Source organism: Podarcis cretensis (assembly GCF_951804945.1).
Source record: "Podarcis cretensis genome assembly, chromosome: 12".
In the NCBI taxonomy this organism is placed as follows: Eukaryota; Metazoa; Chordata; class Lepidosauria; order Squamata; family Lacertidae; genus Podarcis; species Podarcis cretensis.
The window spans coordinates 19,208,551-19,231,850 of record NC_137181.1 but is presented as its reverse complement, the minus strand read 5'-3'; the positions used below and the strand labels follow the sequence as shown (position 1 = coordinate 19,231,850).

The 23,300-nt window shown below is 44.2% G+C and overlaps 1 long non-coding RNA gene across 4 annotated transcripts in view; it reads left to right on the top strand.

Moving 5' to 3' along the window:
• Positions 1 to 22,898, top strand: part of LOC307199376 — a 36,915-nt gene extending 14,017 nt beyond the window's left edge. Inside the window, exons 2-4 of one of the 4 annotated variants that reach the window (XR_013831944.1) lie at positions 4,538 to 4,619; positions 5,805 to 5,996; positions 6,176 to 6,302. This is a non-coding gene — a long non-coding RNA (uncharacterized lncRNA). Of the gene's footprint in view, positions 1 to 4,537; positions 4,620 to 5,804; positions 6,303 to 22,335 lie in introns of those variants that run through there. The other 3 variants (XR_013831942.1, XR_013831943.1, XR_013831945.1) reach the window with 3 other exon arrangements.
• The last annotated feature ends 402 nt before the right edge of the window (positions 22,899 to 23,300 follow it).

Below are 23,300 nucleotides of genomic sequence, written 5' to 3'. Positions count from 1 at the left end.
CAGGGACCGAGCAATGGGAGCTCACCCCGTTGCGGGAATTCGAACCGTCAACTTTCTGATTGGCAAGTCCTAGGCTCTGTGGTTTAACCCACAGTGCCACCCGCGTCCCTGCCCCACACTAATAGGGCAGGACAAAATGGCATTGTGGGCCAAATGCAAAGGCCTGGTGAGCCTAACTAGTCTTGGGAGCCAAAGGTTGCCCACCGTTGCTTTAGTATACCACATCACTCAACTGTACCTCTTCCATACCCATCCCTGTAGTATGCGGCTTTGTTTATTTGGCTCTGGTGAAGTGGAATTTCTGTGCTGTTTTTGCTTCCTGATCATAGCACAACATGTTCTCGCTTGTGTAGGTTATCTGTGGGAGGCCTTACATTTTGGGCAGCTGGTTGGACGAGCTGGTCTTCTGTTCTCTTCCAACACTGCATTTCGATGAACAATACCTTATTTTATTTTATTTTTCAGCTCTGTGTTTAGGGATTTTGTTTTGGTTCAGGTCCATCTCTGGTTTTGTCTTTGTATTTACAGTGCTCTATTGAAGAATGTTTGTACTCTGATTATAAAGCTACTTCCTGGAAACTTTATAATTCATCCTTAAAATACTGCCCTAAGCTAAATCATGTAATATAAAACTTAAAACTGCAGATGAAAAAAAAATTAAGCATTTTGCCATTTAAACAATGTGTTTCAGCAACTTTGAAGTTTACCCTTTTCATGAACTTCCATAAACTCAGAAAGAAATCATTTCAGAATGAAGTTTGGCAAGTGATTAATCATGACAAGGGGCTTATTTATTTGGTGCTATTTTGAAAGAAAAACACAATAAATTAAAACCAGCCAAGATATTCACTTGTAGCAGAAAGATATGCAGTGTGGTGTTATATCAAAGAAATCACAGCAATAGTATTGGTCCCAAACAATGATTATACATTGTGCCAATGTTCTGAACATAGGAAAGTGCTTGAAACCAAGGAAGGCCAATTGTCCATCTAGTCTGACTGGCATGTCTGCTCTGACTGGTTTTGGCTATCCAGGACCTTGGGCAGGGGTCATTCTACCTAGGAAAGGCCAAATATTGAACCTGGGGAGTTCTGCATGCAGGGCATGGTCCTCGACTTTGCTTCTAGTGCACTATTTTTAGCTGAACTGATAGAAGGAATAGTAGCAGCAGTAGCATAGTACAGGAGACAACAATCTGTAATGGAACCTGTAATGTATCCTCTAAAATACAACCACTTAGGGATTAATTCAGTCATTTCCATTGGTTGTATCTTGGGCTGGGTTGAAAATGCCTTCCTTTCATGCGGCCATTTGTTTCCCACAAAAGTGCATTTTTGGAAACTTTCAGTCCAATGGGGGCAACCATCTTTCCTTTTTTAAAAAAAAACAAATAAATTGAAATATACTCGGAGTCGAGAGTGGATTTCATGCTCTTTATTCAGCTCATAGTGGTGAGGAGGAATGAATTTCCCCCAGAATGTCTGCTTTATATACATTATTTACACAATGGGCCCCACGTGATTGGCTAATTCCGGGATACTCCTGTAGGCCAATCAGGTCATGGATTCACTTCCACTTGGAGCTGGATTGGGTGGCTCCTGTGGACCAGTCAGACTGCTGCATTTTGGATCCTATTCAACTCAGTACATAACATAAATGAAAAGAATATCCCTACGAATGGCACTATACCATGATAGAGCATCATTCCTATTGGGCCATTCACAATTAGGAATGTTACCAGGTTGCTTCTGCTTATTGTAGTAGCTCCATTGTTCATGCAAATTTCTAGGTTCTCATCATTCTGTGGTCACCTGTAAACTTGGCTACTTCACTGTTCACTTGATCCAGCCAACTGATGGATTGTTTGGAACCATGGCTATTTTAAAAAAATAGTCATCTGTTACCCTTTCTGGATTTCTGTGTGGCAGCTTATTCTGGAGAGCCACAAATACAGCAATCTATGCAGCACATGCATTTGTTGGTGTCACACTTTCCTGAGTTGGGGCACCTGTAGTTGTTGCAGTCAGGATACACAAGCAGAAATGGGGAAAACACAAAATTGCAAATTTTAAAACAGCCTTGAAAGAATGTGTTCAGAATCTGAATTTAATGGGCTCCAACTGATTTGCAGTAACCAGAGTCAAAATCCCAAGACATCTTATTTGCTAGGTATTATAATGTTAAATGTTATATCCTGTACTTTCTTTAGAAAGATGGCATCTTTAGGGACTCTCAGTGACCCACCTTTAATACACATTTCTGGTTTTCACACACTTAGCATCAACAATAGTACAACACTGGGTGCTTCTAGACCATTCATTGCATTAATATTGGCGTGTTTCCACTTATTTCAATAGAGTTCAATGACATTGCAATGCTGCAAGGCCTCTTTATACTCCAATGGCAAAATTGCCATTTGACTTCACAGGGAGCAAGAGCAGGCCCTGGATAATTAGATAATTAACTTAGATAATTAGCTTGTTATTATCAACTTCTTTTGTGCTTGCTAAGGAAATTAAATATTAGTGTTTGTTTCAACAAGGCAAGCTGTATAACTTAAAGAGGCAGCTGGTCTGTTTTAAGTGTTCATCTTCCTTCGAAGATACAAAAACATAAAATATAACAAGAAGTGTGTGTTTTTTAATAAAAAAATAATGTAAGAAGCAAAGGACTGCTCACTTTAAGTTTGACTTTCATTGGCCTGACAAGAAAATGAATGTTCCACCCATCTAATCTACCTGCTTTGTACATTTATATACTTACACTGAACCATTATTGAACATTATAACTCCTACTACCTACATTCTACATTTTACATAATAATGCTAGAAGGGATACAGCCTTATTAGGAAAATGGAAGCTATCATCATGATTCGGCATGTTTTAATGCATCCCCTTCAGCCTGAACACAGCAATCACCGTAAACAAGCGGTTGTACTGCATTCATTACAGATCATCTCCCCTTTCTCTGAGTCATATTTCATCTTCTTCAATAGGTGTTCTCCATCATAATTTTGCCTGTCACTTATTACAGTTGATGTTAAATGGCTTTTCAGCTAAATGCTTGTTTGTGTTATTTATTAACTAGAGTATGTTTGCAGCGGTATATTTTATGAAAGTCAGACAAGATGTGTAAGCCCACTTTTAAAATGCAGGGAACTGGCATTGTGCGGAGGTGAGGGGCCCACTCCTGAGGACCCACGGAACCAGAAGGATTCTGGCACATTCTGAAAGGTTGTGCACCAGTTGGCAAGGGCAGTTGTGTTGTGGCCCTGGGGAACACCCAGAGTGGATGGTTGACTGAATGGTTGTTGGGGACTTGTTGCTGCTGTTGCTTTTTTGTATCTTTATTTTAGATCTTGTGATTTGTGTGGAAATTGTTCAGTTTGGTTGTGTGTTTTCAAGTATTTTATTTATTGTTTGTGACTACTTTTGTCATGTTGTAGCTATGAATTCTTTTCATGTTGTAAGCTACTTGAGCATGGTTTGAGCTGTGGAAAGCCAACATACAAATAAAATTATGCATGTATGTGCACTGCAAAGTTTGGAGAAGTGCAAATTTTGAAGAATGGTTGTGCTTTGTTTCATAGGGTGCAAATTAGGCAGGTTTTGCCTTTAAATGTGAACTGAATTGAATTTTTCTGCCAGCCCTAGTGGGAGAGGACAGAATAGCCTGATTTGGTTTTTATCCTACTGCTGTATTAACAGTGTTAGGTTTCCGTTTTGTTTTTGCATGATGTACTTTATGTTTTCTAATGACCGTTAGCTGCCTTGAGCAAATTTCAAAAGGTGGCGCACAAATGTTTTTAACAACAACAGTAAGAATCCCTTGTGCTGTAGGTTATTCTTAGAATACGTTAAGATAGTAATATGATTGCTTCTGACCTTTAAAAAAAAAATGAGCTGAAAATTGATATGCACAAGTCTTCTTATTTTCAATTCATATAACTCAGTGTCTTTGCAAAATCTTGTGGCAATGACTTCTAGAAATAAATTGTGTGCATTTCATGACTGAGCATTTCTTTTTGCTTGTCCTCTGCTTGCTGACGATAAATTTCACTGGACAACCATGGGCTCTTGAGTTCTGAGATAAAGTGAATAAAAGACAGGGGACCATTTCTCTCTACTCAGTTGTTTCTTTTTTATAACCCTGTATCAGGTGGCGCTGTGGGTTAAAGCCTCAGCGCCTAGGGCTTGCCGATCGAAAGGTCGGCGGTTCGAATCCCTGCGGCGGGGTGCGCTCCCGCTGCTCGGTCCCAGCGCCTGCCAACCTAGCAGTTCGAAAGCACCTCCGGGTGCAAGTAGATAAATAGGGACCGCTTACCAGTGGGAAGGTAAACGGCGTTTCCGTGTGCGGCTCTGGCTCTGGCTCTGGCCAGAGCAGCGATGTCACGCTGGCCACGTGACCCGGAAGTGTCTCCGGACAGCGCTGGCCCCTGGCCTCTTAAGTGAGATGGGCGCACAACCCCAGAGTCTGTCAAGACTGGCCCGTATGGGCAGGGGTATATATATATAAAAAAAATCTTGTCCTTCACAGCTAAAAGAAGGTGTGGAGGTGAAAGCTCCAGTTCTCGTTCCAGAGTGGAAGTTAGATGTGGGAGGACTGGAGAAGAGGGAAGGTGGGCTTTAGCAGTGATATGCTTCTTTATATGTAATTTTCTAAACACATTTCCCCCCTGTGACAAGTCATTTGCATCCTTGGATTCATGATGTCTGGGATAATTAAGAACTGATTTCATAGGGATCGCTCAGGTTGCCATAGCAGCTGAAACTTACTCCTTTTGTGAAAATGTTACAAGCCCCTTGACTCTTGTTTACCATGTAACCAGACACATTATTAGCTTAATGAAGGAGCTCTTCAAGTGGCTCTTTCCAAATTTGTAAGTTATCTGTCCAACAAGTAGATCGCTGCTGTGTGCTGCGTTATTCACAGGGGCCATCTGGACAGCAATCGAAAAGGCTACATATCCTTTGCCAGCCAACATCTTATTTGCTGCGGAAACCCCCCCCCCCAATGAAAACCAATGGTTTTCTCTAAATGTGCTCTGTGATGTTGGCTTTTATATTTCAACTGCTTCCTTGGCTTTACATTGTTGCAATTCTTTTTCTAAAAAATAAAAATAAAAAATCATCTAAAGGTTTAAAATTATAAATGCTGCCCTCTTTTAATGACTGAAAACTGGATAGTCATATGCCGCTGACTATTCCAGAATTCTCTTCCAGTTCTAATTATTAACTGTTGTTTGTGCATCCCAGAGAGAGCTGTAGAATCCCTGCCATTCGTGCATTGTTTTTGAGACTGCCATCTTGGCTCGCTCTTCAAGGATCATGTAAACAGCTACTTGCTCCTCTGTCTTTGCATTGTATCATGTCAAAAGAAAAGAAAAAAGATCTGTTTGTCAGAACACAATGTGCAAGTGAGCACATTTTTAAAATGTAGATAGAGGATTTGATATAGCAATTGTGGCTCACAGAGCTGCGTGCCCCCAAAAGAGTGTGTGTGTGTGTGTGTGTGTGTGTGTGTGTGTGTTATAGTTTGGTTCCATGCAGCCAGAAGGCAGTTTGCTTTACTTTAGGCAGAAGTTATTGCATGACTATAGGGACAGAAAAAGGACTGAATCACATCAAAGTGCTTATAAGATGGTGGTGGTAATGAGTTGTATCCAGTTTGTGCCCTCCTATGAGGATGAGGGCTTTTGATTTGGCAGAATCCAAATATTCCAGAAAGGATTTCTGGGGAGAGGGGCTGGGGGCTGCAGTTAAGAAGGAATTGGCAAATATCTGCTCCCTTCCTATTCCATAAGCAAATAGGTTCCAATGGAGAAACAGCACAAGGAACACCAGTTGGGTCTGCCCAATATACATGACAAAGTGTTATGTCTGATTTCTATGGAATCCAAGGCTGTGGCTATGGGAGAAGCAAGATCCTCTTGGAGTGTTAATGCTGTGAACCCCTCCATCATAGGCTCGGATTCTGAAGGAAACATGAACTCTGAGTAAGTGCCTGGAACCCCTGGAATATTGAACCGTTCAGAGACTGGGGTGGCATGCAATAATGCATTAAATTATTCCTTTTGCTGTGATAGCAATATACAAAATGTTGATAAAACTATAATAGAAAATAACCTATGAATGAATGTTTGATTTTTAAAAAGTTTTTTCTATGTCTAAGTAGACATCACCTTGCCGACAAAGGTCCTATAGTTAAAGCTATGGTTTTCCCAGTAGTGATGTATGGAAGTGAGAGCTGGACCATAGAGAAGGCTGATCGCTGATGAATTGATGATTTTGAATTATGGTGCTGGAGAAGAAGAAGAGTTTGGATTTGATATCCCACTTTATCACTACCCGAAGGAGTCTCAAAGCGGCTAACATTCTCCTTTCCCTTCCTCCCCCACAACAAACACTTTGTGAAGTGAGTGGGGCTGAGAGACTTCAGAGAAGTGTGACTAGCCCAAGGTCACCCAGCAGCTACATGTGGAGGAGTGGAGACGTGAACCTGGTTCCCCAGATTACGAGTCTACCGCTCTTAACCACTACACCACACTGGCTCAGCTGGAGGAGACTTTTGAGAGTCCCATGGACTGCAAGAAGAGCAAACCTATCCATTCTTAAGGAAATCAGCCCTGAGTGGTCACTGGAAGGACAGATCCTGAAGCTGAGGCTCCAATACTTTGGCCACCTCATGAGAAGAGAAGACTCCCTGGAAAAGACCCTGATGTTGGGAAAGACTGAGGGCACAAGGAGAAGGGGACGACAGAGGACGAGATGGTTGGGCAGTATTCTCAAAGCTACCAACATGAGTTTGACCAAACTGTGGGGGGCAGTGGAAGACAGGAGTGTCTGGTGTGCTCTGATCCATGGGGTCTCGAAGAGTCGGACATGGCTAAATGACTAAACAACAACAACAACAACAACAACAACATTAGCTAGTAATGCTCTATAGCAACAATGTTCTTATATCTGAATGACAATTTAGAAAGCCCAGACCTGGTAGAGAATCACACATATTCTATGTGTAAAAAATGTCTTCCCTGTGGCAGAAATAATTATTATATTATTCCCTCATATGATTGTTCTTGTCAAAGATTGCATTATACCGTGTGGGTCTTTTTCTGAGTGAAGGTTCTTCAGCCATAATATTTAACCTATTGCCCTACTGACCTCCAAATGAGAGTGCTGTCAGCCATAATCAGCTTCTCTTTCAGGAAAAAGGGTATTACAAACTTTGGCAAGAAATAGTTCCTTAGTGGGAAAAGATACGGTTTGCTTTACATTTATTTACCGAAGCAGATTTATTGATTTAGGGGGACTTTTCTCTAACTCACTATATCATGGGCAAACAATAAAAGATTCCATCAGCTACGTTTGCACAGAAACTGTACTCAGACAAAAGCATGTGAAATTGCACGTGCAAGAGGAAGTGGGATTGCACCTCCTGGTTCTACCTGACCTCTGTATTTTGGAACAGCATGTATGTGCCTCCAATCTGTACAGGTTAGGATCTGCACATGCAACTTGTCATGCACAGGCTCTGTGTAGAAGACTCCCCCCCTCTGATAAATGCATAGAAATTGGGGGTGGTTTGCATGTTGATTCAACACACATCTCTTGTGTAAACAGCATTGTTGAGTGACACATGGGCATTATTAAAAGCCTGATATGCTGAGCAGGGCTGGTGCCAGACTTCAGGGGCCTCCTGGCAGGGTGCTGAAGACCCCCACCCTCATAGCTAGGGCAGGATCCCTGCTTGCCACTGCACACAGGAATGGTAATGTTCCCTTTCCCTGGATCACCCCACCCACAACCACCCCACCCACAATATTTCTCCCCTGTCCCCATGCACCCCATAAATCTGTTCTGGGTTTCCCACTAACCTCTGGGTTCCTTCCAACTCTACAATTCTGTGATTCTTTAAACCACACACATCCTTGCCTGCATTTCTAATACCTTTCACATTTTGATTTGAAAGCTGTAGACTTGTAAACAATTCATTTAGTACCAAAGGGCACCTTATGGGTGGTTCTTTTCATACTGTTGCAATCTGGAAGACATTTTTACACGGTTGGTTAATATCTGTAGCATCCTTTGTGTACTGCAATAGGAATGTTTATATTCAGGAATCATGTGGCACAGGAAGATGGCAGAGATACTTTCTATGAGTAGTATCCAACTAAGTTTTTGCACTGTTGAAAGATGTTTCATGGAAGGCCTCTCCAGTGAGATCATTCTGCACCTGCAGTGCCACCACTGAGAAGGCTCTGCTCAGTGCCCTTACAAAATGGATCTCTAAATGATGGGATAAAAAGCACTGAATGACAGATTCAGGGGCTCTAAGAGTGGATGGTATTCTCTAAAGAATACTGGATCTGGATGCAGACCATTTAGAGATTATAGGGAAGGATTTTATGGCTAAAGGGCCTAACGGGTCATAATTCTCAGTAATGGCACCCTCCCTGTGGAATGCCCTCCCTTCAGATGTCAAGGGGATAAAGAATTACACAACTTTTAGAATACATCTGAAGGCAGGTCTGTATCAGGAGGTTTTTAACGCTTGATGTTTTATGTTTTACTTATTATTAGTTCCTCAGTTTGTAATCTATTTTTGAGCTTGATGATTTAGACTCTACATGTAGCTAGTTAGAATTTTATTTTAGAGGACTATAGGCCCTGATATAGCCAGTGTTTTTGTGAGTTGCCAAGTTACACTGTTTAATGCTGGAGATATACCAGTCTAAAAGACCCAAACTAACACATTTTGATTCACACTATAGCAATTGTCCTAGTTTCCAAAGTTGTTACTCTAAGTGTTGTCTCAACATAAAAAACTAGGTTTTCCTCATGAAAGCAGGCTATCTTTCAAGGCAGTTTAACATATATAAACAAAATCTGTTGCAATAACTGTGAAATCATTTGCATTCATAATTATAGTTGCTTTTCTCATAAATTGCAATCATATCCAAGAACACATTCAAAAATAGAATACATTATTTATGCTTTATTGTTCAAAATGGGTTTTTGTTTTATGAAGCTGCAAAGATAAGGAATTAAATTTACTCAAAACAAGAAACCTGAAATATCATGATCTGGCAAGGTGATGACAGATCAGAATAATTATTACCGTAGCTCTTTCTGAGAGCCATAGAAGTTAGGCACCTTTGAAATCAGTTTCACTGTGAAAGAAAGGAAGGAAAAACTCACCTAGAAATAAAACCACGCTGTATATACATTGGATGGCATTATTCCAGTTGAGGGCCTCTACTGCACCAAAACATTTGAATTTTTTATAAGGTTTTACATTTTTGATGAAAATATCTTTCTGCAGAACTGTTTCTAGATTCAAAAATATGTCTGTCAGAGAAATATTCAGATCTGTGGTTTTATAAAAAGCTCTTAGAAGTGATGAAGGATGTTTGGTTGATCAAAAAGTCCAAGCTGTTTTATATTGCTCAGGAAAAATAAAACCAATTAAGCAAAAGGGAGACCAAAGATTTTTTTCTTCTTCTAAAAAAAGTCCACCTATCTGCGCCACTCCTGTCATGTTTTCAACTATTCTTTGTACTCCTTTTGTCTGCATGGAAAATGAAATATTTTCCATTTCGTATGAATGTGGAATGATATCTAAGCATCATTAATCCAAGGTTATTTCAGAAACATCCTGAATGTTCAGCAAGTTTGTCTCAGTTGGATCCATAATACAACTGATGTGTATTTCACTTCTAGGCATAATGCCATTAGATGTCCCCCCCCCCATTCACTTTTACCCTCACTTAACTTACCCCACCTGTGGCTACGTTGAAAAATGTGTGTCACCTAGGACAAATGGATTTATTCAGTATATTAAAAAATATGAGTTACCGAATCATCATATATTTATTAGAAACAAGCACAATAAATGTTGACAACAATGTCAGAATGATATTTTCTCTAGAAATGGGATAAAATATAAGGCAATCCCAGAATTAAACATTTATGATTATGAAATTTGTGAAGAGGTAGGTGGGCACTACCAAGGTTACATTCACACAGCAGTTTGAGCTCTCACATTATTTAAAAGCCAAGTGGAAGTTTAGCGCTCATTTCTGTGTTATTTGTTTCCAAAGAAAAAATGTTTGCAACACCATTAACCCAGAAAATTGGAGTAAAGTTTCAGAATCTGCAGTGGCAGATTTCTTTCCTGCTGTTTCCATTGGTGAATTGTGGGGGGTGGGACAGAAGTGTGGATGAGCAGTGACATTGTCCAATGATGTTTGATGCTGTGTCACACCATGCCCACTTTTGTGAATGAAATGTAAGCCACAGTTCTGCAGTGCAACAAGCACTGCAGCCTGAAAAATGGGACAGAAGTAACCAGGAAAGCTAACACTGTATTAAACTAAAACTTTGCACAAATGGCCTCTTGAAAACTTGTGCCCTATTTGTGGATGGCAAAAATTGGGGGATCATTTCACCAAATTTATCCAGGGGGAGGAGAAATTCTCCAACAGATTCTCAGTGGTGGGGCTCACCACAAGCACCACCAACAGCACAACTTCAGTCTTTTTAAGGGAAGCTTCCCTATTTAGGGAAGCTTTTAATATCTGATGGACTATTTTGTTGGACTATTTTAATATCTGATGGACTATTTTGTTGGAAACCGCCCAGAGTGGCCGGGGAAACCCAGCCAGATGGGCGGGGTATGAATGAATGAATGAATAAAAATTATTATTATTATTTCCAAAAGCGCCCCCTGCTCCTGCTCTTGAAACTGGCGGCAGCAGCAGCAGCAGCAGCAGCAACTATACTGGCAGTCTGTTCACTGTTTGTATCCTCCGCAATGCCCGGGATATAGTGCGATTCCACTGCACTGTAGGGATGCGAGGAATGGTGATCACCATACATATATACAAATGATGGAGGATATATGGGGGGAATACTATTTTTCAGGGTAGGGGTGGGGAAGTGAGAACATTAAAAACCTCAGATATTTTCTCATAAACATGCCACATTTAAAGGACATGGCATGCATCCATCAGTTAGCAACTGTGTTGAGGTGGTGGATCTAACCCCCCACCACAAGATGTTGCCCTGTCAAAATTAGCTCATCCCTGAGGTACACGTGATGAACTGCACGCAGTGTGAGGTAGGTCCCTCATCTGAGCCACCTGCAAATCTGCTAGTTCTTGCATTTATTACTTATTAAGATTTCTTCCCCACCCTTCACCCTGTGGAAGCTGGCCCATTAGGAAAAAATACCCTCTTCAACCTACCTGTGTTACAACCATCCAAAAAGGTTGTTGTTCCTCTTCCTGGTTTGTTTCAGTTGCTTTTGTAGAACTCGGCAGGGAGGAGAATAGAGACAAAATTAGAAAGAGTTGGCTCTGCTTGTCACTGGCTCTACCTATTTTGAGATTACTTGTTTTCTGCCTCACCATTCCCACGGGGCACCAGCCACCATTGCCTTCACCTTAAGATTTCAGGGCGCATTACGACAAAAGAATATAAAAATATAAAACCAGGTAAAGCCACCACAAATGGAACAGAACAATATAAATTCAGCAAAGAAGGTGGGCTCCATGAAAGAAATACATTTGAGTGCCAAAGGCCAGGGTAAAGAGGTGTGTCTTCTGTCAAATAGTAGACACATCTCTGTTCCACAATTGAGGGGCCACCACAGAGAAAGCCCTCCTCTGGACTGCCATTCCTTGTGCTTCCCTGAGGGAGCTGGAACTCTTAAGACATTTGGATAGCGGCCCTGTTCACAAATTGTTCCAGCCTCGTGAATGTCCTGCTATCCCCCCGCTCCTCTGCCAAGGTGGACCTTTCAGACACATCCCTGCTCCCTGTATCTTGATAGCATCTTCTGTGTCCACTCTGGTCCTTCTGCTAAAGTGTTGATGAAAGAGAAAACAAACAAACATTTGGCCATCGGAGCTCACTTAAATCAGACAAACAAAGCAGTACCCACCTAGAAGAAGGAACACCTCAGAGAAGATACAATATTCTAATCCAAAAGCAAATCAGGACTAGCAGTTTAAAATTCTCCTTAATCCCTGTACAGAAAGCTAAGTCAAAGCCAGGTATGTTTCTCATAAACTGATCAAATTAACACTATCTTGGGCAAGGTCCTGGGTCTTGTTAATTCCAAACCTGTGAGCAATAGTCTGCGATAAGTGTTGGAAACAGAGTACTTGACTAGATGGACCTTTGTTCTGATCCGGTAGGATTCTTCTTATGGCCTCACAACACTCTGGCAAACAAGTGCTAATTCATTAGGGTTGCAATCTAATGTGACATGCAGACATGGCACTCCTTCAGCAGGTAAAGTAACAACCCCATATGCTTGTTCTTCCCAGGGTTGAGTAATGGTTTAGTTGGATGTGACCCAGTTCTGACAGATCACATCTCTGCTGGTAGCAACAACTCTGTGTCATGTCCTTCAGTATGCAGAACCTAATAATGCTCGTGACAGATGGCTGGCAGTACTGTAAGTGTGTGACTGAGCCATCCTGAAATCTATATATATGTTAATGTTGATTGAAAAAAGTTTGGGGCTTTTCTCACTCTAGATTTATTAATTCTAACTGTGCTTGGAGGGGAGAAAGTGGTGAAATTATTTATGAGAGAAGCTGTTCATTTGAGTTTTGTAATCAAATATATTGAAGGCCTGGATGAACACCTACTGTTCCTGTTTCTTATTTAGATACCACTTTTAATTTGCAAAAGTGCATTAAAGGCTTTATTTGGTTTGTCCTCTAAGGTAGGTCATAATAATCCCCATTTTATAGATTGGGAACTGAGGCCAAAACACAAGAGGCTGTACTATGTGATGGTAAAGATAGGTTTTCAACCCAGGTTTCTGTTTCAAATTAAACTCTATATGTAGTGGGCCATATCATTAGAAATGAATCATTCTCTATTTAGATTAGACCCCTGGGCAGCAAAACTGGTTTGACTTTGAAATAATCACAGTTTCTCTAATTAGCATTGCAACGGATATACATACATAGTTTGGAAAGCAAAGAATCAATTATGCTTAATGAAAAAGTGGTAGAAACACACACACACACAGAGCGAGCGAGAGAGCGAGAGAGCGAGAGAGAGAGAGAGAGAGAGAGAGAGAGAGAGAGAGAGAGATGGGGATGTTTGCAAGGCAATTGCATTACTATTGATGCCCTTCAGTTCTAATATTTTTATCTATAATAGGTGGTGGACTCAAAACTACAGAAATTTGGGCTCTTAGCTGAGAAATAATGGAAATTTTATTTTTGTTCCTATAAAGCCAGTGTTGGAAGCATAAGATGTTGTAAGAGTTGAGATGCTTCAGTGCTCTGGCTTTGACACACAGTACTGTGTTGGGGGCTGCAGGTTTTGTGTAACAGACAACAAATTTGGATTGCGTGGCTATTCCCTCCCTCCCACAAGTAGAATAAATGAAGACACAGGACACAAGTATTTAGGTTAATGGGCGAAAATGGCCACAACTTTATTGATTACAGGTAAGAGAGGTATTGGCATTAGGCATTGGCCCCTATCCGACTATCCGGTCTAACCGGGAAGGGTTAAACACCAACAGGGGGAGCTAACCCGAGATGCATATCCCTAGGTGCTCCCTGAGGGGTTACCGCTCGGGGGCGCGCTTTAGGCCCTAGCCTCCGTAGGTTTCGGACGAGGCGTCGCTCCTCGGAGTCCTTTAACGAACTACCCTTCAGGCATTGGGGGAGGTGATGGCGCTCCTCCCCCCCGATCTCATTTGCATGACAATACCCCTGCCAATGCCTACCGCCAAAACCGAGGAAGTTGTGACGATTTGCTACGAGGTAGGCGAAAAAACCAAGTGGCTCCAAACCAGCCAATTAGCCAAATGGAAAAATTCCTACCCGGCCCCTTGCGGCGACCAGCCGAAGCCCATAGCAATGTCAAAGGGCAAACCTAAAGGGCGGGTGGGTGGGAAAACCGCATCAGCTGCGAAGGAGAAAAGGGGCGAGCCAAGGGCTGCTCCGACCTTAAGTGGCCTCTAGAAGGCCCGCCCCTGCCGCCAGCCGATTGGCTGGCGCGCGGGGATACCTACAAGGGAATCCCTGCTTCCCGCGAGGCTGACGCCAGCCCCGCGGGAGTGTGGGTGGGGTCGAGAGCCCGCAACCCCACCTCCTCCTGAAGCTCGGTAGTGGCATTGCGTGGCTATTCCCTCCCCCCACAAGTAGAATAAATGAAGACACAGGACACAAGTATTTAGGTTAATGGGCGAAAATGGCCACAACTTTATTGATTACAGGTAAGAGAGGTATTGGCATTAGGCATTGGCCCCTATCCGACTATCCGGTCTAACCGGGAAGGGTTAAACACCAACAGGGGGAGCTAACCCGAGATGCATATCCCTAGGCGCTCCCCGAGGGGTTACCGCTCGGGGGCGCGCTTTAGGCCCTAGCCTCCGTAGGTTTCGGACGAGGCATCGCCCCTCGGAGTCCTTTAACGAACTACCCTTCAGGCAGTGGGGGAGGTGATGGCGCTCCTCCCCCCCATCTCATTTGCATGACAATACCCCTGCCAATGCCTACCGCCACCCGAGCCGCATTAAGCCGGCTCGCCGCCAATACCCTCAAACCTGTAACCAATCCCTAATTCCCTGAAAAATATCCGCCAACCAGATATCATTGCCAGCATCAGACAGATGCACACCATCCCAGCGATAGAGCGTATCTCTGCTATACCGAATTTCAGGGTGCTTGATGACCCGTCCGCCCAAAGCGCCCTACGCGCAACTGAACGCTCCACAATCCTCCTGGCTTTATCCACCGCCGCGGGTTTCTCTGCATTCCGCCAAACTCGCCTTTCCAGTAAAGATGACCAGATTATTGTGATGTTTGCATGGGATGCCCTCAAGACCTCCAAGTCATTAATAATATTCCACATTAAGTCCACCCCTTTTCGATAAGCCAGGTCATTCTCGCCCAGCTGTATGACCAAGGCATCAGGCGAACCTTCATCCGCAATTCTTCTGGATATGGCTGGGAAGAATTCTTCCCAACGCATACCGCGTCTAGCAATCCAAGACACTTTGACATTGTTAGGTAGTAGAAGGTCAGTATCCCAACGCCTGTGCTCAGCGCGTCGTTTAGCCCAATGTACGATACTGTGGCCGACAATCCACAATCTCACCAAAACTGCACCTGGAAGGATAGCATAAGAAAGCCGGGTCAGGAGGAGTGCACGTAATGGTTAGGTGAAAAAAGGGGAGGGGAGGTTAAAAAGGCTAACGGATGTAACCCTTGTAAGCATTCGATTTCCAACGCCCCATGTCCATAATCCTTTCGGCCGGCAAACCCATATGAGCGGCGGTGGTTGCCGCCCCAATACGAAAGGAGTGCGCGGCGTACTCTTCTTGCAGAAGACCAATAGCCGCAATCGCTTTGCGCATGACCCTCGTGAACTGATGTTTAGAAAGGAGGGATCCGTCGTAATGCAAGAAAAAGGGGCCGTTCGACTTTGGCCTTACACACAGGTATTTCCTGGCATCCTTTACAGGGCAAGGGCCAGCCCTCTGCGATGCCTGGAGGCGAACCAAAGCTCCCCTGCCGCGCTGATCAGTCTTGGAACTACGGATTTTTAGAATCACATGCGAGCTGGCTACCGTTACGTCCTCCAACAATAGCCCCCTATTGGCTGCACGGTCCACCTATGCGCAAGGCACCAAAGAATGCAAAGGAAAATGCGGCAGAGAATAATCTGGCTTCATATCTTGACCAACAAAGGACCCTTAACTTCCTGCGGATTTAGGTGAGTATGTCAAGAGTTATGGGCTTTCTACTATCTAAACCCTGAGGTCTGGACCTGCGCCAGCCCTCCTGCATCTTCCGTACAACAAAATGTGAACAGGGATCAACGGAGAATAGGGCTTTAGAAAAGAAGGATATTGCCGCTGAATGGATATTGAGGGTTTTGGGAGCTCGGCCTAGATCTCGAAGGTGAACCATATACTCAATGACTTCCGACTTAGATGGCGGCCTGCCTGGCTTAAACTGCTCCTTCTTCCTGCGGAAAGATGTAAAGTCTAGCCATGCCTTATTATAAGATTTAAGGGTAGAGGGTGCCAGTGCAGACAATACTCCCTTTATTGCTTCTCGTTGCCAATACTCCAGAGGTGCTCCGGAAATGTTTGCGGCTGCTGCTGCGCATCCGGCGCCAATAAGCGAAAGCGTTCCATCTGGAAACGAGATAAAGCATCCGCGATGTCATTATCTATACCAGGGACGAATTTGGCGGAAGCGTGAAGGTTCAACCGCAGGCATGACAAGACGAAATACCGCAAAAGCGAGGCTACTCTTGGGGACTGTGCAGACTGTTTATTCAAGACCGAGACAACCGCTTGGTTGTCCGTCCAGAAACAGACCCTACGGTTTTTGAACTGATCATCCCATATGTGGATTGCAACTACAATGGGGAAGAATTCGAGAAATGTCAAATCACGAAGTATAGGTTTTCCTTGCCAAGAGGGGGGCCAACGCTGAGCACACCACTGACCCCTGAAGTAAACACCGAAACCCAAGGACCCAGCTGCGTCCGAATGTACCTGGAAATCCGACTGTAAGGCCAAAGTATCCTGCCACAATGATACGCCATTAAAACCATCTAAGAATTGCAACCAAATTTGAAGGTCAGCCTTTACTGTCTTAGGAAGGCGTACCCTATGATGTGGGGACCGTAAACCCGCGGACAGCTTTGCTAGTCGGCCACAAAAAGGACGGCCGGGGGAAACCACACGGCAGGCAAAGTTGAGGTGTCCCAGGAGGGATTGAATTTGCCTCAAGGTGACCTTCTTTAAAGGCAGCATTTGGCCAATAAGCTCCTTTAGGGCAACCAACTTGTCTGCTGGTAAGCGCGACGTTTGGGCGCGAGTGTCAAGTTCTATACCCAGGTAAGTCATGGTCGTGACAGGACCCTCGGTCTTTTCGCTCGCCAGAGGTACCCCCAGCTCGCTGGCTAAGGACTCGAAAGCCTGGAGCAGGGTCTTGCACTCACCAGCACTACTCGCCACCAGGATAAAGTCATCCAGGTAGTGCCCCACCCCACCGGCGCCAGTTCTAAATTTTAGAGCCCATTCCAGAAATGTGCTGAACATCTCAAAGGCGGCGCAGGCGATAGAACAACCCATGGGCATTGCTTTATCGATGAAATAAGCTCCTTGAAACATGAAACCTAACCAGCGATAATCGTCTGGGTGGACCGGGAGACGGCGAAACGCAGACTCAGTGTCGCATTTAGCCATAAAGGCGCCCCTACCAAATCTCCTTACCAACTTAACTGCCTGATCGAAGGATGCATATTTTACCGTGCACATCTCCTGGGGAATGGCGTCGTTAACTGATGCTCCCTTAGGGTAGGATAGATTATGAATCAACTGAAATTCCCCAGGGGCCTTCTTTGGAACAATACCAAGCGGGGAAATATGTAGCTCGTGAATAGGGGGTGCAGTGAAGGGGCCGGCTACCCTCCCAGCAGCAATCTCCTTTTGAATCTTTTTGAGAGCAATGTCTGATCTTTCTAAAACTGATTTCTGATTAGGGGGGCAGCCGGCATTAGGGGTAAAAGCAACAGGAATTCTAAAACCTAGTGAAAACCCTTCATCTAGCAGGCGGGCCGCCTGTCTATTTGGGTAAAGCTTCAACAAAGTTCTAAGGGGACACAATTTTATCGGGGAGTATGCCAAGCCTAGGGAAGCATTAGAAATGAGACCCGGTTGTTCCTTGGGGGGGTCCGGAAGGTCCAGCCTGAGCACCTCGGCCACCCCGGTTAAGGTGGCCCCTGCCTCCACGAAAGGGCTGCTGCTTCCCCCTGTAACAGCTGATGGCTGGGTGGCTGCCCAAGCACTTGTCACATTCGTGTAAATACTTACAGGCCACATGCTGACAGGTCCCCTTATTGAAGTCCCAGCACTGTCTACGGCACTGAGCCTCCGCCTTACCAGATCTCGGTTGATCGAGGGTTTTCTTTTCAATGTTAGGCCCCACATGCTCCATCCAACAGTTGTTGTCCTTCTGGTCCCAGCGCGTTGAGGACAGTAACGAGGCATTCCTCCGGAACTCCTCATCATACGCCATGGCAACCTCATCTCCAGCCAATTCCCGAGCCCTCCGCACATGGGCCAGGTAGGAGGCGAGGTGCATGCCACGCTTAGGATAACATCCCGACACTACTGCCATGAAAACCTGATACCCGTTAAGACAATTCTCAAAGGTTCGCTCCACCCGAGGGGTCCTGTACCTTTTCTTACCATTATATCGTCTTTTCTCCCCTTTGCCCTTAGTTTGCGCCGGGGGTAGTAATGAAAACATATCAACATAATCACATTCAATATCTTATTCCTCTTCCTCTTGGAGAGGTGATTCCCTAAAATAAAGTCAGTAGCGGAGTTGGTAGAAACTTTAATGTCCTGGACCAGGGCCCCGTCCTTCCAGTCAAGAGTGCCATTGAAGGCTTTCCGGTGAGAGTTGGCCCTCCTTTCATGAACCCACAGGGGAACTCCTGTGTCCTCCCCCTCCCCCCAATACGTTTCCATAGGAACATCACTATCTCCATCTGAAGAGGAAGTACCTGTCTCCTCCTCGGAATCGGAAGTGTCTCTTTTCTTGCTCTTCTTGGACCGGTGCTTTTTCTTCGCCTTCTTTTTACCACTACGTGAACCGCTGCCATTCGGGGCTGAGGCATTGCCGGCTGTGGCATCCTGTTGCGGAGGCAGCTCCTCATCCGATGTTGACCCCTCTGAAGAGCTCTGCCGGGCAGGGATGTCCTGGAAAACACTAGGAACATCAATTACCTCCTGCCGCGGGACGGCCTGGGAGGCCGATGGTGGCCCGGCCTTCTGCGTGCTAGCCTTATGCTTTTGCGCTGTAGCCTTAGCATTCTCACGACCAGATTTAGATTTTTGAGCACGTGCTGTCTGTAAGCGTGTCCGAGGCCTGCTAACAGCCTGCTGAACTGCGGTGTCTGCACTAGTGGAGGGACCATCCTGAACCTGCTGACTGGGAGGGGTGTCAGATATGCAATCCTGTGACACTTCCACAGAGAAGGAGTGATAGGTGTCCTGCACTGTGCGTAAAAGGATTGAAGCGCGGAGAAAAGTTGAGCCAGCGCTTGGGGATTGCAAGGACCTGTTGGGACCAGAACATTACCAGGCGTAGGTGCTTGGGGATTACCGTTGCCTTCCATGCTCTAGGGCAATATGCGTGAGGACGCTAAACTGAAGCTACCGGATCCCTTTCTCCTTCTGAATAGATATCTATTTATTTAATTCGCTTGCTCCCTTTCACCCTGACTTGTTCTATTAAATGTTTTTTTTTAATCTATTTATTTAAAGTATATTTATAATTTTAATTATATATATATATATATATATATATATATATATATTTATATTAAATTATATATATAAATTTATTTATTTATTTTATTTTATTTTATTTATTTTTATAGGATAAAATTATTATTATTGTTAATATTGAATGAGTCAGGACTATCCTTATAATCCTAAATTCAATTATTTATGCCCGCAGTGCCCAATTCTTCAAAAGGGAGAAGGATGCCACACTCAAATTGGCCGCGGGAGGGAACTCCCCACTCAAAATGGCTGCCGGGGGGGATGCCGCACTCAAAATGGCCGCCGGAGGGGATGCCGCACTCAAAATGGCCGCCGGAGGGGCTGCCGCACTCAAAATGGCCGCCGGAGGGGCTGCCGCACTCAAAATGGCCGCTGGAGGGAAGCCGCACTCAAAATGGCCGCCGGGGGAGCACGTTGTGCAACCGAAATGGCGCCGATATCTACTTTAACTAAATAAAACCGCCGTTAAATGCACGGTGCGGAGACGAGGAGCCAGGACATACGCTGTATAAGGGATGGCCGCTAGACACAGGGGAGAGGGCTTCTCCAAGAATGTTGCGCTAACCTTAATCTTATTTAAAGGCAGCGGCCTATGAGCCTGTGAGTGCCTCACCTAAGATGGCCGCCAACGACACCACGTGGTCGCCCAAAATGGCGCCCGGATGCCTGAGTTACCAAGGCAACGTAGAAAACAAGAGGGCTAACCAAGCAGGAAGTATTCAGTTAAATCCACGATCCAAAGGAAAGAAGGGGACGACGAACAATAACAGAGTTAAGACAAGACAAACCCTCTGACAAGTACAATTATCCCAAGCCAATTAAAACGATTAACAAGAGCCTGCCTCAACAGAAAGAACCGCTGTAAAATCTCACCTGCTGTGAGCGCCGAAGCGACTCACGTTAGGCGAATGAAGGGGGGCCCCCGAGAAATGAACCCTGGCAAAACCCTCTGACAAAAGCAATGTCCTAAAGCCAGATAAACAATTAAGTAAGAGCCTGCCTTAGCTGAAAGAAACACTGTAAACCAAACCTGCCGTGAGCGCTAAAGCAGCTCACGTTGGGCGATCAAAGAGGTCCCGAAAAAATGCACTGGGAAGGTGGCGCAATTCCCAGAGTACGTGAAGCGATGGCACGGGTGATAAAGCGATCCTGGTATCACAGCCTCAAAGAAGGAGCCCTCTCAGCGCCTCCCGATGCTTAGATCCCCTTGTGGACGTCCTCGTGGCTTGACGAAAACAGCGAAATTAAAAGGGAAAAATCCGACAACTTCCTTGTCACAATACAAGGAAGGAGGCAGGCGCGTTGAGGAAGCAATGAATGAAAACAGCAAGCCGATCGAAGCAGAACGGGTAGGGGAAGCGAAGCCGCAGACCGCATCAGCTGTGAAGGAGAAAAGGGGCGAGCCAAGGGCTGCCCCGACCTTAAGTGGCGTCTAGAAGGCCCGCCCCTGCCGCCAGCCGATTGGCTGGCGCGCGGGGATACCTACAAGGGAATCCCTGCTTCCCGCGAGGCTGACGCCAGCCCCGCGGGAGTGTGGGTGGGGTCGAGAGCCCGCAACCCCACCTCCTCCTGAAGCTCGGTAGTGGCATTCTGTTAAGAGTAATGGGGGAAGCCACTTGAAGAACCAAAGGCTCCTCCTAATGCACAGCTACCATCCTCTTTTTAATTCTGCTGTCTGTTGGTTCAAAAATTTTGTAGGTGAGATCACTTTTCTCTGGTAGCTAATATCTAACCCACTTTGAGACCTTTTGAGTCCAAATTTAGTCTCGAATCTGTGAGAAAGGGAAGTTGGAACAATATGTGTTTGTGTGGGGGGGAATCCTATCCCTTCAGTAAGGCAATGCACAATTTATGAAGGAAAAAAAGCCCTTTTCTTGCAATGTACTCTCGACAAGCTGCCTTTTCCAGGCAACTGAGGAACAGTAAAGAACTATTCTAAGTTCTGATGCACAGTAAGATTGCAGCTTGCCAGATACCAGAAGGTACCTTTAAAAAACAGGCTGAATAAAATATGGCAGGTTGTGGATCTCACCATATGTTGGAACATTAAGAACTGTGGACTGACACCCCACATTATGCAGAAAAGTTCAACCCCCCCCCCACCCAGTTACACAACAATCGTTCACATGGTGACCTATGTCAGTCATGGAACTGAAAACTGATGAGCTGTTACATTGCTTACTATTTTCAAGGATTTTAGTGGATTTCTCAAAGCCAATCCATTGTTATATTTAGAAACGAATTGTGAGCAAATATCTCCCCCTCTGAACAATGCCAAAAAGCTTACAAGGAGGAGAGTTAATATGGCTCAAACTACAAACAAGCAGAAAATAACATTGCAATTGTAATCACCAAATTACATTGCCAAGTAGCAACCCCACACATCTGCAGTCAAAATTCTTATAACCAGCCAAAGTAGTTTAACGTAACTCGGGTGAAATTGGGGGTATTAAATTCCCACATAGTTTGACTAAAGTTACTTGGGTCAGGTGAATACAACTTCACCAGCATTTTGAGGTCAGTCAAAAAAGATTCAAAACAGCATTCTAAATGCCTTCCTAATGGCCTGTAGCTGCAAATGTCCGGCCAAACTTTAAGATCACGCTTTCAGTACATTCTGTTCCCAGAAGCTACTGAAGATCTGAAAAGAGTCCACATCACATGCCTCTTGAAGAAAAAGAGCCAAATGGGGCATTTTGTCATCTTTCCGAAACGTGCTACTATCACCTCTCCCTTGACCAACTTGCTGTTATCTATGTATTCATCTTAGCAATGTCCTCATCCCACAGAGATGTTACACCATCTGGGCCTGATGAAAAGAAGACACAGAGCTGCATCTCATCATGGCTCGACTGACGTGTCAGCCCAAATTGTTTCACTGCTCTGTTCTGCTTGCAAAACCTCTCTCTCTTTCTTTCTCTCTCTCTCTCTCTCCACTCTGCAGACTCCAATTGTTAAAAACTTTCTTCTTTGATCTCTAGGACACGAAAGAGCAGAAACTCTGCAGCGCTAATATTGCTTGTCACTACCAAGAAAATCGAATATCCAAGGCTGCAGATTGACTACAGAAAATTAACTTGGACATTGCAGGGAAACTCTTGGTCTTTTGAAGTTGATGGAAAAGTTACAGCTGTCTTCTGCAGTAGACAGGTTCAGCTCCTTGCTCCATACCTTTGATAGGAAAAAGCAATCAACAATCTTTATTTCATTTCAGAGCTAGCTTGCTTTTCTTTGTTGGTCATCATGTCTAGAATAGGGACAAAGTAGCCACTGAACATACCTAGGGTCAAGCACAATACTCTTTTCCCCAGACATTGCAATGGATACACCAGAACTTGTTGGGAATAGGTATGGAGGAGAAATTCAATTCAGTATGTATTCTAAGCCGTATCTAATATATCATGTTTGCATTTTCCAAAATAACATGCAAACTGAAACACATGTATCAGTTTGCACTTATCCTAATTTTCCAATGCTGTTCTTGAAGTAAATAATGCTTACAAAAATGTAAATATATTAGGGGAACTGGGCATAAAAATGAAGTTATTCACAAAAGCAGCATACAAATGTGTGTTATATTAGGGGAAATCCCTTGCAAAAAGGTGTACATTTGTCAATACTGCACATTAAAAATTGTTTATTGGGAGAAATTCACATTGAAATTAGAATTATTATTTTTTTAAAAAAATCACCACAAAATGTAAACTGGACCTAAGATTGGAAAAATGAGAAACTGAGAGAACTGAGATTAACAGATCTTTCCACCTCTAGTTGGAAGTCGCAACAACATCAGGAGTACTACAGGTTCTGCATTCTTGCTCTAGACATTTGGGCTCCCCAATCACTTTCTTACCTTTTGCTCCAGTTGAAAGTAAGCTGGAGATGGTTGAGAAACTTGTGACATGGCTGCTAGACAACTGCAATATTCAATGCCCCCTAGATTTGT